The 14932-nt window shown below is 37.9% G+C and overlaps 2 pseudogenes; both read right to left on the bottom strand.

The window, feature by feature from the left end:
- Positions 1 to 2047: 2047 nt before the first annotated feature.
- Positions 2048 to 2704, bottom strand: LOC103402290 (cyprosin-like; annotated as a pseudogene).
- A 3493-nt stretch (positions 2705 to 6197) lies between these two features.
- Positions 6198 to 12267, bottom strand: LOC103402255 (BRASSINOSTEROID INSENSITIVE 1-associated receptor kinase 1-like; annotated as a pseudogene).
- Between the last annotated feature and the right edge of the window lie 2665 nt (positions 12268 to 14932).

The raw sequence follows: 14932 nt of genomic DNA, 5'->3' as shown, positions 1-14932 counted from the left end.
TTTATTGAATTGAGGTTATTTTTGTCATTTGCTTTGTTGATGCACAAAACCGGAGGTTTTGGAACAACGTAAATCCGACCGTGAATCTGCATGAAATGTAAATAACACAAGATGTATCGTGGTTCACCCCAAGGTTTGGGCTACGTCCACACTGATTGTATTTATTTGAAGGAGAGAGAGCTCTGAGAGTGAGAGCGTTGAGAGAGGGTGAGAGGGCCTAAGAATTTGGCTTTTTTGAGAGTGAGAGTGAGGCCTTTTTCTAATTGTGAGGGTGAGGGGTCCTTTTATAGAATAAGGACTCCTCACTTATTACATATTTGTCCATTCCTTTATCACATAATTACATTTAAGTCCCCCGAGTATTTATACGAGGTCTAAATACGAGGCCCTAAATATGGTATAAACAGTAGTCCCCTAAGTCTTCAGTCAAGAGAGTCTTTTGGCTGGAGACTTGAAATTCAGTCCATGTGTGGGCCGAAGTAACTAGATGTTATCTTGAACTGATGTTTGATATGAGGCGGTGCTCAATCTGAAATGACGCTCAATTAGAAGTAGCACATGCTGCGATGCTGCTCAGCTCGTGGCTTATGGCGCCTTGGTTGGCTCGGCTTGCGGCGTTTGAAGATAAGGGAGTCCCTTTTATAGAATAAGGGCTCGCTCCTTAATACATGAATGATAGGCTAGAGTTGATGCTCTCTAATGATGGTGAGGAGTCCCTTTTATAGAATAAGGGCTCGTTCCCTCGATACATAAATGATGGGCTAGAGTTGATGCTCGCGGCGAGACGGTTGCTCAGCTGGCGGCGTTGCTCTCTAATGATGGTGAAGGAGTCCCTTTTATAAAATAAGGGCTCGCTCCTCAATACATGAATAATGGGCTATAGTTGATGCTGCTCTAATGATGGTGAGGGAATCCCTTTTATAAAATAAGGGCTCGCTCCTCAATACATAAATAATGGGCTAGAGTCCCCCAAGTATTTTTCATGAGGCCTAGTTGAGGCCCAATATATGGTGTATAGTGTAGTCCCTCAAGTCTTCAGTCAATAGAGTCTGTTAGCTAGAGACTTCAAATTGAATCCATGTATGGGCCGAAGTGGCGGTTGTTCGGAGGTGGTATTTGTATATCCTGCACTGAAGCTTTGTAAATGAAGCTTTGCAAGTGAAGCTTTGAAGCTGGAGCTCTGTAAATGAAGCTTTTGAAGCTAGAGCTTTTGTAAATGAAGCTTTTGAAGCTGATTGACATGAGTGATGCTCATGAGTGTTTAATTGACATGAGTGATGCTCATGAATGTTTGATTGACATGAGTGATGCTCATGGATGTTGACATGAGTGATGCTTATGAATGTTGACATGAGTGATGCTCATGAATGTTTATGTATGATTGATATGAGTGATGCTCATGAATGTTTATGTATGATTGACATGAGTAATGCTCATGTATAATTTGAAGTATTGGGCGTACTTTTGTTTACCTAGTTGGTGGCATGAAGGAGAGTACGGGTTGTACATTTCATCACCTGGTTGGTGGCATGAATGGCTAGTTGCCAAATGATATTAGAGTACGGGTTTACATTTCATCACCTGGTTGGTGGCATGAATGGCTAGTTGCCAAATGATATTTAGAGTACGGGTTGTACACTTCATCACCTGGTTGGTGGTAATAGCGGCGGGTTACCGAATAATTTTAGAGTACTGGGCATACTTTTGATCACCTGGTTGGTGGTAATAGCGGCAGGTTGCCGAATAATTTTGGAGTACTGGGCGTACTTTTGATCACCTGGTTGGTGGTAATAGCGGTGGGTTGCCGAATAATTGTGGAGTACTAGGCGTACTTTTGATCACCTGGTTGGTGCTATTTCGGGCTTATGAGCCTTCGCCCTCCACAACATGGCAGCCCATTTGTTTTGGGCTTTGCTATTTTTTTTTAGTTACCCTCTGATGGGGTTTATACAGATATTTCCGAAAGATAAAAAAAATACATCATTCTGGTGGGGTGTTTATTCCTTGCTTTTGAAATGTCTCCATGTTCCTCTCTTCTTCTTTTCTCTTTTCCTTTTCTGCTTTACTTTTGCTTTTGTTTCTGTCTTCTTTTCTCTTTTGTAGATGGCAGACAAGGAATGATAAGTACATTAATCTTATCTCCCCTTTTGCACGATCCCTCATGATCACAGCCTCCACCACCTCTCCATACTTCCGTTGGTCCAGCCAATAGGGAGGTGCATGAGTCAGCAATTGCTGAATAGCCATTAGCACAAAATCCAGATGATTCACCATCAATTAAGACATCACCCATATCAAACTGCCAGTAGCCTTTCTGAGTCACGGGAACATATGTATGCTCACCCTTGAAATGACTAGAATCAACCCCACCAAAGACAATCTCACCCCATTCTTCCCCTTCTGTATTGCGATTTAACCAAAATGAGAAAACTGGTTATTTAACAAGACCTTGATTGACCAAATTATACCAGACAGGAACAGCATCTCCAACTGAGATATGTTGAAATCCAAGTCCAAGAATACCATCAAACTTAGCTGCCACAAACGTGACTCCAGGCTCTTTGGTTGCCTCAATAAAGTCCTGATCCTTAACAACAAGATCACCGACTTGGACATGGTCCTGGTGGAAGAAACCTGAAATTGCACCAGTTCCATACTGGATCTCCGCACATTGAATCTCCTTTTTCATGCTGTTTAACTTTGTTCAGTGAAATAAGCCTCTTATTTGACCGTCCCTTTTAAGCCTGCAAGGTCCCAACTCAGGCTCCGCTTCTACAATGACATCAATAATGGAGTCCTGCAGAGCGGGCAAGTTTTGTGATTGTCCTCGTCGTGATGGTGATGATGATGATCATTATACTCCAGCCCCCTGTCAATGCACTCGGTGTGGAACACGTGGCAGAGACAATTCTAAGTTGTTTATCAGATACAATAATGAATCACATCTCAAAATCCCAGGTACTCTCAGCAGTTAATTTTGGCATCTTTCGTTCCTCCGCCAAATTGACAGATGCTGAAAACTGAGAAAAGCCATTGATTTTTGATCTCCTCGACCACTCCAACCCCAACAACATCATCATAAACCATCTGGGCCACCGCGAGATCCCATAAATTCTTGCCCAAATCGCACAATGGCTCAAACATCGTGGAGTGAGCCTCTCTGGTCGTGGCACCAAAACTTCAACAGATAGACCGAAGAAGGCGTTGGGACGTTGGAGATTTGATTGAGATAAAATGAGAAGAAGCACGACGACGGGCACGCGGACGAGAGCTGATCCTTTAACCTCTCCTAATCGCAGCTAAGGCCGGCCTTGTTGGGACAGTTGACGGTGAGGACGGATGGCTCATCAGGAGCCTTCCTCGGCTTGATAACGACGATGTCGTCGCAGGGAATGCCCATGGCGGAATCAGGGTAATCACGAAACTATCCCTCTTTCAGTTGGGTGTGTTGATTGATGTGTCAGGCTGAGCGATGAGGGACAAGATAGAGATGAGGGACATGAGAGATATATAGAGATGTTGTTGTAGCTGCTTTAGCATAGACAACCAAAGACCAAGATTTGATCAGAAACCCATTAAAATTCTCCGATTGGAAAGACCACCCATTTCGAAAAAATGCCGATTAGGAGACCCAAGTGAGGATTTGATCCAACACGCCATGGGAGGGCATAAAGCTAAAGAATTCGTGCTTATTTTTGTTTTTGCTTGAGAAAAATCTGTAAAGGTGTTGAAAAAGTTGTAGAGAAAGACATGGAAGCCATCATTTTTTCTGGTGAGCACTTTGGAACTCGGTGGAAATATGAGGACATGGTGGCGTGGATGGGCTGCAAAAGCAGGTGAATTTGCAGCTGAAATCTTTGGTTTCCGTGTTGACTGACTGAGAGAGGAGGCAGAGGTGGTTGGAGGTCTGCGAAAGTTTTCTGGAGAAACCCAAAAAGTGAGGTTTTTGGGTTCTTGGATTTCTGCAGATTCACGGCGGAGATGAAAAATTGAGAGAGAACCGACATAACTTTTCGTGTCGTTTCCCACAGACGGCGCCAAATGTTGATGCACAAAACCGGAGGTCTTGGAACAACGTAAATCCGACCGTGAATCTGCATGAAATGTAAATAACACAAGATGTATCGTGGTTCACCCCAAGGTTTGTGCTACGTCCACACTGATTGTATTTATTTGAAGGAGAGAGAGCTCTGAGAGTGAGAGCGTTGAGAGAGGGTGAGAGGGCCTAAGAATTTGGCTTTTTCGAGAGTGAGAGTGAGGCCTTTTTCTAATTGTGAGGGTGAGGGGTCCTTTTATAGAATAAGGACTCCTCACTTATTACATATTTGCCCCTTCCTTTATCACATAATTACATTTAAGTCCCCCGAGTATTTATACGAGGTCTAAATACGAGGCCCTAAATATGGTATAAACATGCTTCTTATTCAATAGAGATTTTTAATCGAATGATCAAAATAATTGATAGTTAACAAACTCAGGGATCACTTCTAGCAATTTCAAATCTCAGGAACCGAAATGATTAATTATGCCAATTTCATGAACCATTTTGATTAATTTCATAATAGAAAAGTATAAGCTAAAAATTAAAAATTGAAAACAAAATGATTATCAAGCTACTTTTAATTAATAATTCATTTAGTTGACCAAGCGTTGCAAAGAGTCCAGGTCTGATTCTGATCAGAAATAATAGACCATGACATAGCCAATAATGAAAGCTATTGTAGTTCTAAAGAATAAAATTTGGCTTCGAGAATTTTGAACTTTTTTGGGTAATAATGTTCACAAAAAAATATTTTACAATAAAATCAAGTTAAATTAACTAAAAGAATTAGCTTCCAATGAAAGTATCACATAAAATTATGTAAACTTCAAATTTAAGATTTATACTATAAGGACTTTCTCATATGAGGCAATACTCGTTTAGAAATATAAGATTTCATTAAAGTCCTTAGACCAGCTCCAACCTTTACACCCAAACCCAAATATTTAGTCCATCAAAAGACAGAATTTAAGTCTATGAAGTGAATATCACCCAACCATCAAGATCTAAATTTCATGGCCTAAAATGTACTAATTGTGGTGGAATATAGTTTTAACCCTAATTTTTTTTCGGTAGGATTTTTTTTTAAATTTTTTACTTTTGAATTATATTATTTTAATTTAATTTGACAAGTGTTTTGACATTAAAAAAATTAAATTTCAACAAAAAATTCAAAACCGAACAAACCACACCAACCATCCAAATGTATAATGGATATGTTCTAAATAAAATAATTTTTGACGTTGAATTTAAATTTCAGTAGTTGGATTTATTTTACCGTTAGATTTGAAAAAATATATATATGAACAATTAGATCAAAATTTAAAGATTGCAAAGCATGAAAGGATTTTAACCTAGACCGTTGATCACCAATGGCCCACAAATCGAATGGCTCGTAGTTGCTTAAACTGTTACTGTTTTGCAGCTGGGACTCTGCTAGGTGAGGGACCCATCTGTCGGCCACTTCAATACATCATTCGCCCGTTGCTTTTCAGAAAAAAAAAGGTAGGGCCCCCAAAAATTTGGGTCTGCCAAATACAAAACCCAAATTTGGGTTTAGCTTGGGTAAAAGCCAAACTTTTTAGCTTTAAGTCCAACCATTAGATACTATCTAGTACTACAGTTTACTGATATTTCTCTTCACATATAATAGAGGTCTTTAGGTTCGATTTTCGCCAAAGACAAATTTGAACCATATTATTACTAGCCCACTGTAAAGCTTAACCTAATCTAGATAATATATTTTGTTCAAAAAAAACAAAAAAATCCCACAATTAGATTGCATTTTTATTTTGTTTAAACTTAGAAATTTAGGTTTGGGTCTTACCCTACAGTTGGTCTTAAATAAATCCTCAAAGATAGTAGAGGGATCCCCATTGACGATACTTTAAAGAGGATAGACAGAGCTCAAATTCCTGTTTTGGAATGACACAAAGTGATCTCTTGATCCCTAATGCCTTAGTTCAAGTACTTATAAGGGTAGTGCCACAAAGTCACACTTGCAATGATCACGATGAAATTTCAAACACTATCCGTCCACAAGCAGCCGTGCACTTGACCTAGTGTCCTTATCGTATCTAAAGGATCTATAGGAACGCACTTGACCTAGTGTCCTTATCGTATCTATAGGATCTATTGGAACACTAAAAAATATATATAGTTATAACTTCAGAATGATTATTTACTCGACAATCTGAACTAATTTCTGGATAGATACATAAATCATCAGGAATGGGTGCTTTTATGGCCCTTCCTAATTCCTGCTAGCACCATATAACTTCGTAATGCCAGTTAACCCTATAAAAATTACAACAGCACCAGCTCCATTTTTGTGATCTAAAAAATACGAGAGACAAAAACAAAATCGAAAACAAAGACAAAACATATGCACAAATGTTGTATCACTGAAATACAAAATGGACCTTCTACAGTCCTCTGAGGCTTCTTACATGTATACAGGGGACAGAACCAACGAGCATATCATCTGGGACCAGACAACTCATCCAGAGGAATATGAGAAGTTGAGTCTGTGATCCAATTAGTACTTGGATGATGAATAGGGTTGAAATCTTGGTGGAACACCTCCTCTTTTTGCCACTCCTCCCAGCCAAACCATCGCCCTTCCATCATCCAGACAACCTCTAACATCTTGGGTCGTTCCCCTGGGGTGCCTTGTGTGCATAGTAGAGCTACTTGGATGAGCTGCTCCACTTGATCGTAAACATAATTTCCATTTAGATCAGCATCAACAAGTGTTTCCAACCTCCGATCTTTCAGTAGTCCTTTGACCTAATTATTTTAGTTAAAATAAAAAGGAACAAAATCAGATAGTTCTACAATTTGAAACAAAAGGTGAGGGCACCTAGGAGAGTGAAAATGTGTTGTAATGTTCAAAATTTGAAGGGCCGCAGTATCTCCAGAAAATCAAATTGCTTACAAAAATGCATCGTCATTCAAATATTGATGTGATGCGAACATATGACAAAGATGCAAACAGAGAATAAAAAGAAGAAAGAGCCAAGATAGCGAGAATAAAGAGATAATGAGGAAATTAGGATCGATACAAAACACATGCCAAATTCTTCAAGAAATCACAGCAAGGCCAATACATTGGCAAAAGAAGCAACAACAATACTAACAACAATTACCAAGGAAATGTAATAATTAATCTCTGACAATTTAAATCTTAGATTGTTGTAAATAAAGATAAATAAATCTTCACAGCTTAATCGTAAGTCTAACTAATAAAAGCTAATTAAACTAAAGTTATTTTCTAAAAGTTAAGTATTATTTCTTTTCTTTGATCCATGATTCTAATTGTTTTCAATATTCGGGCCAAAAAAGACTAAGTGATTTTTACATTAATTAGACAGGAACTTGGCAGCTCTATGATGAGTAATAGGTTTTTAAAGTATTGCAAAGAACCAACTAAAATGATTGCAGAAATGTTCCATATACAATGATTAAGAATGTCATATGAGATTAGCGGTTTGAAATAAAGTGATTAGGTGTCGAGACCCATTATTTTTGGCTTAAATAAATAGCAACATTGGTATCGAGAGATACACCTAATTTACAGTATATTATATAACATTTCTTTAAAAATGAGTATTGAAACATAATTTCCAAGATTTGGACTTAGGGAAACAATAGATCGAAGCAAGAATATCGTTGAATTTCAACAACATTATGTCTTTTTTTTTATTTTATAAAATATGAAAGATATTAAGGAAAACTAATGAAAAAGGCTTCAAAACTTTGAGTTTTAACGATAAAGACAAAATAAAGAGTAAAGTGAATAGTATCAGGATTAACTTTTTAATGTAAAAATATGATTTTTCGTTAAAGTGAACAGTACCGTGGACTTTTCGTTAAAACTCTCAAAGGTGGACCTCATTCAAATATTGTTGGAAAATAATCTTGCATATAACAATAAATTAGCAACAAACAGAAACAGAAAGACGTAAAAGCATACCCAATCAAGTAACATGACATCATAATCATTCGCAAGCCGAGCAAGATCAAAAGCCCTCTGCCCAGTGATGAGTTCAAGAAGCATGACTCCGTATGCAAAAGCATCAGTTTTCTCGGAACATTTTCCAGTTGAAAGGTACTCTGGTGCTATATGACCAATTGTGCCACGTACAGCTGTGGTAACATGTGTATCCCTGTAGTCCATGAGTATAGCCAACCCAAAGTCTCCAACAACTGCTTTGAATTCCTCATCCAACAATATGTTTGCTGCTTTCACATCACGGTGAATAATTTTTGGATCACAGTGATCATGTAAATAAGCAAGGCCTCTTGCAGATTCCAATGCAATGCGTTGTCTTATTCGCCAATCAAGTGCAGGTTGTCCTTCTGGACGATCTACAATAATATATCCACATACTTATGAGAGGAGAATTTCAAATTACAAGCAACAGGTAATGTGGTCTATTCATTGCAGTGGCTGAGGAAAGGGAAGGTGGCGATGGTGGGCGGGGGGAAATGAAGAATGCGGGGACGGGGTGAGAGCAGGAAAGGGATGAACAACACCATTTTTTTTATCTTTTCTATTTTTTTAGTTTTTAATTATAAAAAAATTTAATTTTCTATTTATTAATCTTTTTTATTTGTTTTTATTCCACGTGAATCATAGTTGGCATCCCCGTCAATAAAAATGTGGACCTCACATTTGCCATGTCATTCCTTAACAGTCAAACTCACGGTTTGACTAACAGATGTATGAAATTGCTAGAAATGATAAGGAAATGTATAAAATTGAAATGTTTTAAAAATATTGTATGAGGTTACAATTACACTCAAACCTGAGGGTGTAAAATGTAATTTACCCATTTTTTAATTTCGTGAAAACAAGAAGATTTATCAACGCAGCAAACAATTTAGAAGAGTACCTCGTAAACATGATGCCAAACTTCCATTAGCCATATAAGGATATACAAGCAGCCTTTCTGTTCGTGTAATGCAAAAACCACGCAGACGAAGCAGATTGCGGTGGACAGCCATGCTAATCATTTCAACCTCTGTTTGAAACTGTAGCTCCCCACGTTGGGTTCTCTCCTCTTTAAGTCTTTTTACAGCAACCAGAGTTCCATCAGCTAAGCGTCCTTTATAAACCTTACCAAATCCACCTCTACCAAGAATATTTTTGTTACTAAAGGTATCCGTTGCAACTTGTAGTTCGCGCAAAGAAAACCTTTTGAGCTGTCCTAAAAGAACTTCTGGATCCTCCTCAGCTGCAAAGACAGTAGATTAGTGAAACCTCCATCCCATACTACAACACCACCTTTATCAAGCTATATTACTCCTATAGTTCACTAACCAGGTACATCAAAGAAATGATCCTGTGGTTTTCTCCGTCGCCAATAAGCAAGTGTAATTGCAGGTGCAGCAAACGGTAAAGCAGCACCAACAGCAACCCCTCCTGCAATAGCCCCAGTAGCAGTGTTACCTAATATTTTTTGCGCAACATGAACTAGAACTAAATGAAAAATCCTTAAAGTCAGAAGCTATATGATGAACTCTCTATCACATGTCATTCTTTTTAGGGAACTTTAACGAAAAGCATCCGGTACTGTTCACTTTAATGAAAAACCACATTTTTACACTAAAAAGTCAATCCTGGTACTATTCACTTTACCCTTTATTTTGTCCTTATCATTAAAACTCAAAGTTTTCAAGCCTTTTTCATTGGTTTTCCTTTCTTTTTATCCATTTCTTCAAACTCACAGAAATAGTACAACACAAAATTAGGAGAAGGTGAGTCTATGATCCAAGTACTTGGATGATGAATAGTGTTGAAATCTTGGCGGATCATCTCCTTGTTTTGCCACTCCTCCCATCTTTCAGCCAAACCTTCGCCTTCGCCTTCAAGCATTTGGACAACCTCTGACATCTTGGGCCGTTCCCCTGGGGAGCCTTGTGTGCACAGTAGAGCTACTTGGATCAGCTGCTCCACTTGATCGTCAATATAATTTCCATTTAGATCAGCATCAACAAGTCTTTCCAACCTCCGATCTTTCAGTAGTCATTTGACCTAATTTTTTTAGGAAAAATAAAACAGAAATTGTCGGGTGGTTCGACAATTTGAAACAAAAGGTGCGGGAATCTAGGAGAACAAAAATGTGTTGTAATGTTCAAACTTTTTTCTACAGAAAATCAAACTGCTTACAAAAATGTATCGTCATTCAAATATTGATATCATGCAAAGAGAAGACAAAGATGCAATAGAGAGAATAGGAAAAAGCGAGAGGCCAAGATAGCAAGAATAAGGAGATGATGAGGAAATTAGGATCGACACAAAACATATGCCAAATTCTTCAAGAAATCACAAAATGCCAATACATTGGCAAAAGAAGCAACAACAATAGTAACAATTACTAAGGAAATGCAATAATTAATCTCTGACAGTTTAAACCTTGGATTGTTATAAATAAAGATAAAAAAATCTACACAGCTAATCATAACTCTAACTAATAAAAGCTAATTAAACCAAACTTATTTTCTAAAAGCTAATTACTAAGGAAATGCAAATGTTGTTGGGAAATAATCATATAACAATAAACTAGCTACATACACAAACAGAAAGACGTAAATGCATACCCAATCAACTAACATGACATCATCATCACTCGCAAGCTGAGGATTGAAAGCCCTCTGCCCAGTGATGAGTTCAAGAAGCATGACTCCGTATCCAAAAACATCAGTTTTCTCGGAAGACACTCCAGTTGAAAAGTGCTCCGGTGCCATATGACCAAATGTGCTACATACATGTGTGGTAACATATGTATCCTTGTAGTCCATGAGTTTAGCCAACCCAAAGTCTCCAACAACTGCTTCGAATTCCTCATCCAACAATATGTTTGCTGCTTTCACATCACGGTGAATAATTTTTGGATCACAGTGATCATGTAAATAAGCAAGGCCTCTTGCAGATCCCAATGCAATGCGTTGTCTTATTGGCCAATCAAGTGCAGGTTGTCCTTCCGGACGACCTACAATAATATATCCACATACTTATGAGAGGAGAATTTCAAATTACAAGCAATAGGTAATGTGGTCTAACACATATCATACCACCCGTCCTACCCAAAAAAAGGGTCTTCTTGTCATCCTTTTCAAATTAAACAGAAATAAAATCAGCATCGAGAAGGTAACTTAAAATTGAAGGAAAAAAAACATTAAAAAAATTAGTGCTGATACTCCAAGCCAAATTGGTCAGGTTTTTAAATTCATTATATCAATGTGATCGAAAAAAAATTTAACGTCGTGAAAACAAAAAGATTCATCAACGCAGCAAACAATTTAGATGAGTACCTCTTAAACAAGATGCCACACTTCCATTAGCCATATAAGGATATACAAGCAGCCTTTCTGTTGGTGTCATGCAAAAACCATGCAGACAAAGCAGATTGCGGTGGTGGACAGCCATTCTAATCATTTCAACTTCTGTTTGGAACTGTAGTTCCCCGTCTTGGGTTCTCTCCTGTGTAAGTCTTTTTACAGCAACCAGAGTTCCATCAGCTAAGCGTCCTCTATAAACCTTACCAAATCCACCTCTACCAATAATATTTTTGTCGCTATAGGTATCCGTTGCAACTTGTAGGTCGCGCAAAGAAAAGTTTTTGAGCTGCATCCCATACAACAACTACAACACCAACTTGATCAAGCTATATTACCCTCTCCTCCCTCTTACTGAGATGAAAGTGTATCCCCTGTCAGATTGTTATTTTTGTCCCTAAAGTTAAAGAAAAAGAGTAAAGTTGCTTCAACAAACCTGATGGGAGTAAAAAGTGAAAAGAATCCATTAACTGGAATATTCCCTGTCAGATTGTTATTTGAAAGATCCCTGCATTCCATGGCAAAACTATATGTTATTTGCATTCTCCGATGGTAGAGAAATTAGTAACTTTTCACTCTCTCCTCCCTCTTACTGAGATGAAAGTGTATGAAATTCACAGGACTTGCAATGACTGGATGTTCCCTTCTTGTGAATCTTGAAACCAGGGATCATACTATAAATTATATGCATCCGGCACAAGGACTTTAAGGAAGAAAGTCACTCCAATGGAACAATTAAAAACAGCAGATTAGCATATCGAATAAAAAAGAAAGACGATAGATTTTATCTAACAAAAGGATGCGGGTTCATATAGGAAACGCAGTTTTGCAAGGTTGCCAAGTAAAGATCCGAGCTCACCAAGTCTGACAAACCCCCAAGCTCTTCGGGAATGTTTCCAGTCATTCAGTCATTCATTCATTCATTCATTAGTTCATTCCGGTTCCCACAACCAAACACTCCCAAATTCAATAACACACAGAGACGACATTGGCAGCAAGCTTGTAGAGGTGAAAGAAGCCAAACAGCAGAATCAGCCAAACAGAAACAGAGGTGGAGGACGTCATCACTGTTGGATCTTTTGGAGCTCAGGTAAGCAGCTGGCGTTGACCGATCAAAATCCGAAGCATCTCTGCGTTGACAGGATTCCAGAAAATTCGGTGGCTGTTTGATTAAATTGCAGATTACGTTTGGAAAAGCATGCCGCTGCTTCTTAGAGAGAGAGGTTCAAATCTCAGATTGCTAGTTTTGGAGAAGAAAGAAAGAAAAGGTAAAAGGCTTGGGAGGAAGACGGAGGAGCTGCGGATGGAGGACTCTCAATCAGTCAAAAGTCGCAGCCCACCACGTCGGAAGTTTCGTTTCTTCAAAGTGAGATTTCTGATTTTATTCGCCACCAATTATTTTGATCATTTAGTCAAAAAAACAAAATTATCTTCAATTTTTGTCAAATGTTAAGTCACGTCAATATTTTATATCACTATCGTTTTTTGTCTTATTATGTCTATAAAAAAATCAATATAAAATGTTAACGTGCTTAATCGTGATCGCACAAAATAGGAGGGGATGAGAGTGTATGGAAACTGGGAGAGCAGAGAAGCTGGGTCCGGGTTGCAAAGCCGGGTCCGCGGACTTTTCGTTAAAACTCCCAAATAAAAGGAAAACTAATGAAAATGGCTCGAAAACTTTGAGTTTTAATGATAAGGACAAAATAAAAGGTAAAATGAATAGTACTAAGTTTGAATTTTTAGTGTAAAAATGTGGTTTTTCGTTAAAGTGAACAGTACCGCGGACTTTTCATTAAAACTCCATTGGAATAAAATTTGGCTTTGAGAATTTTGAACCTTTTTGGGTAATAATATTACACAAAAAATATTTTACAATAAAATCAAGTTAAATTAACTAAAAGAATTAGCTTCCAATGAAATTATCACATAAAATTATGTAAACTTCAAATTTAGGGTTTATATTATAGGGACTTTCTCATATGAGGCAATAATCTTTTAGGAAAATAAAGATTTCATTAATGAGTAGTGATGTGAAAAATGTGAGTAAATTTAAATCTAGAAGTGCCTAAGTATAAGAGTGCGCTAGTGAGCGTGAATGAACTCATTTCACACGTGATATAAGAGCATAAGTAAAGTACAGTATAGTAGATTGAGAATTATACCATCGGAAGTAGTCTCCGATATCAACGTTTGCCAGAAATCCTCGTCGACACGAACATTGCCACTAAATCCTGGAGGGACGAAAAACAAGGATGAGTGGGCTTAAAAATAAAGTTTTATAAAAAGCTTTTTGAAAACATTATAACCCCTCACCGTAAAGCAAGTATAGTTTCCAAAATATACATACTACGTATAGTATGAAAATACTTACAGTAGTTTGCAATATCTCAAGAATTCAATACGTCACAAAATTCGTAAATAGGTACATAACTTCTAGTAATCACAATATCTTGCAGAAATAAACATATCACATCGAGTGCTCATCGACATATGTTGACACACGAGTTCATGCAAAGGTATTCTGACATGAATAGGACTGGGTGTAATAATGATTTACGCTCTAGTACTACAATCACATGAAAACGGGTGCTAAGCACGTCACATACGAGTCCTAATTGCCTATTGCAATCGAGGACAGGACTGGCACCTACAATGGATCCAAAGTGAGCGTACAGTGCGAATTGAACATACATGTGAAAGACTGGCCCTAGCCTAGGCAAGTACTAACACCAGTGCAACACACGATGAGCAGATAACACAAATATGATCATGCAATGGTAAATCGATAATTCAATAACCCTAGTCAATGGAATACTATTCAAAACCGTAAATACCATTAAAGCATCCATACTAATACGCATACATGTGTATCTCGTAGGACGTAGTATATTTGCATGAATTCCTTCAATACGTTAATTTTTATATACGTTACCCTAATCTAGGCGTAACGTAGAAAATTCTTTACCAAATATATAAATGGAAACTAACAAATATATATATATATGTACTATATAAAAGAAAAGACCCACTCATAGGTACTTGCGATGTCACATCATTTCAAGCTAAGAAAGTCTGAGTCTCCGATAGTAATCAGAGCGTCGAAATACGCTAAGAGGGGTCCCAGGCAAATTTTGTAAAAAGTCAACGAAAAGTGAACGATCAAACTTAAAAAGTCAACAAAGACGGCCCGGTGGTCAACTATGTTAAAACTTCAAAATTTTCCTAAATGGAAGTCAAAAATGGACTCTAGACGTCGAAATTAGCCTAGGAGGATTTCCGAGAAAATTTCTTAAAGGTCAACACTAAGAATATTCCATATGCATTTTAGAATCAGGTTGGGCTAGATCCGGGTCGCGGATCTAGGCTTCCTTTTTTTTTTTTTCCTTTTTTTTCTTTTTTTTCTTCTTCTCAGCTGGTTGCCGCTACAACCGTCAGAATCTGGAAAAAGATGGCTGGGATAAATTGTCACGCCCCAATCCCGACATACATCTCAGATCGACACGTGACGTCACTAAATGCTCGTAACTCAACGTATCCCGCCTTTTT

The sequence above is a fragment of the Malus domestica genome, chromosome 15, assembly GCF_042453785.1.
Source record: "Malus domestica chromosome 15, GDT2T_hap1".
Taxonomy (NCBI): Eukaryota; Viridiplantae; Streptophyta; class Magnoliopsida; order Rosales; family Rosaceae; genus Malus; species Malus domestica.
Note: the sequence above shows the minus strand (reverse complement) of the source record. Positions and strands in the feature narration are given on the sequence as shown.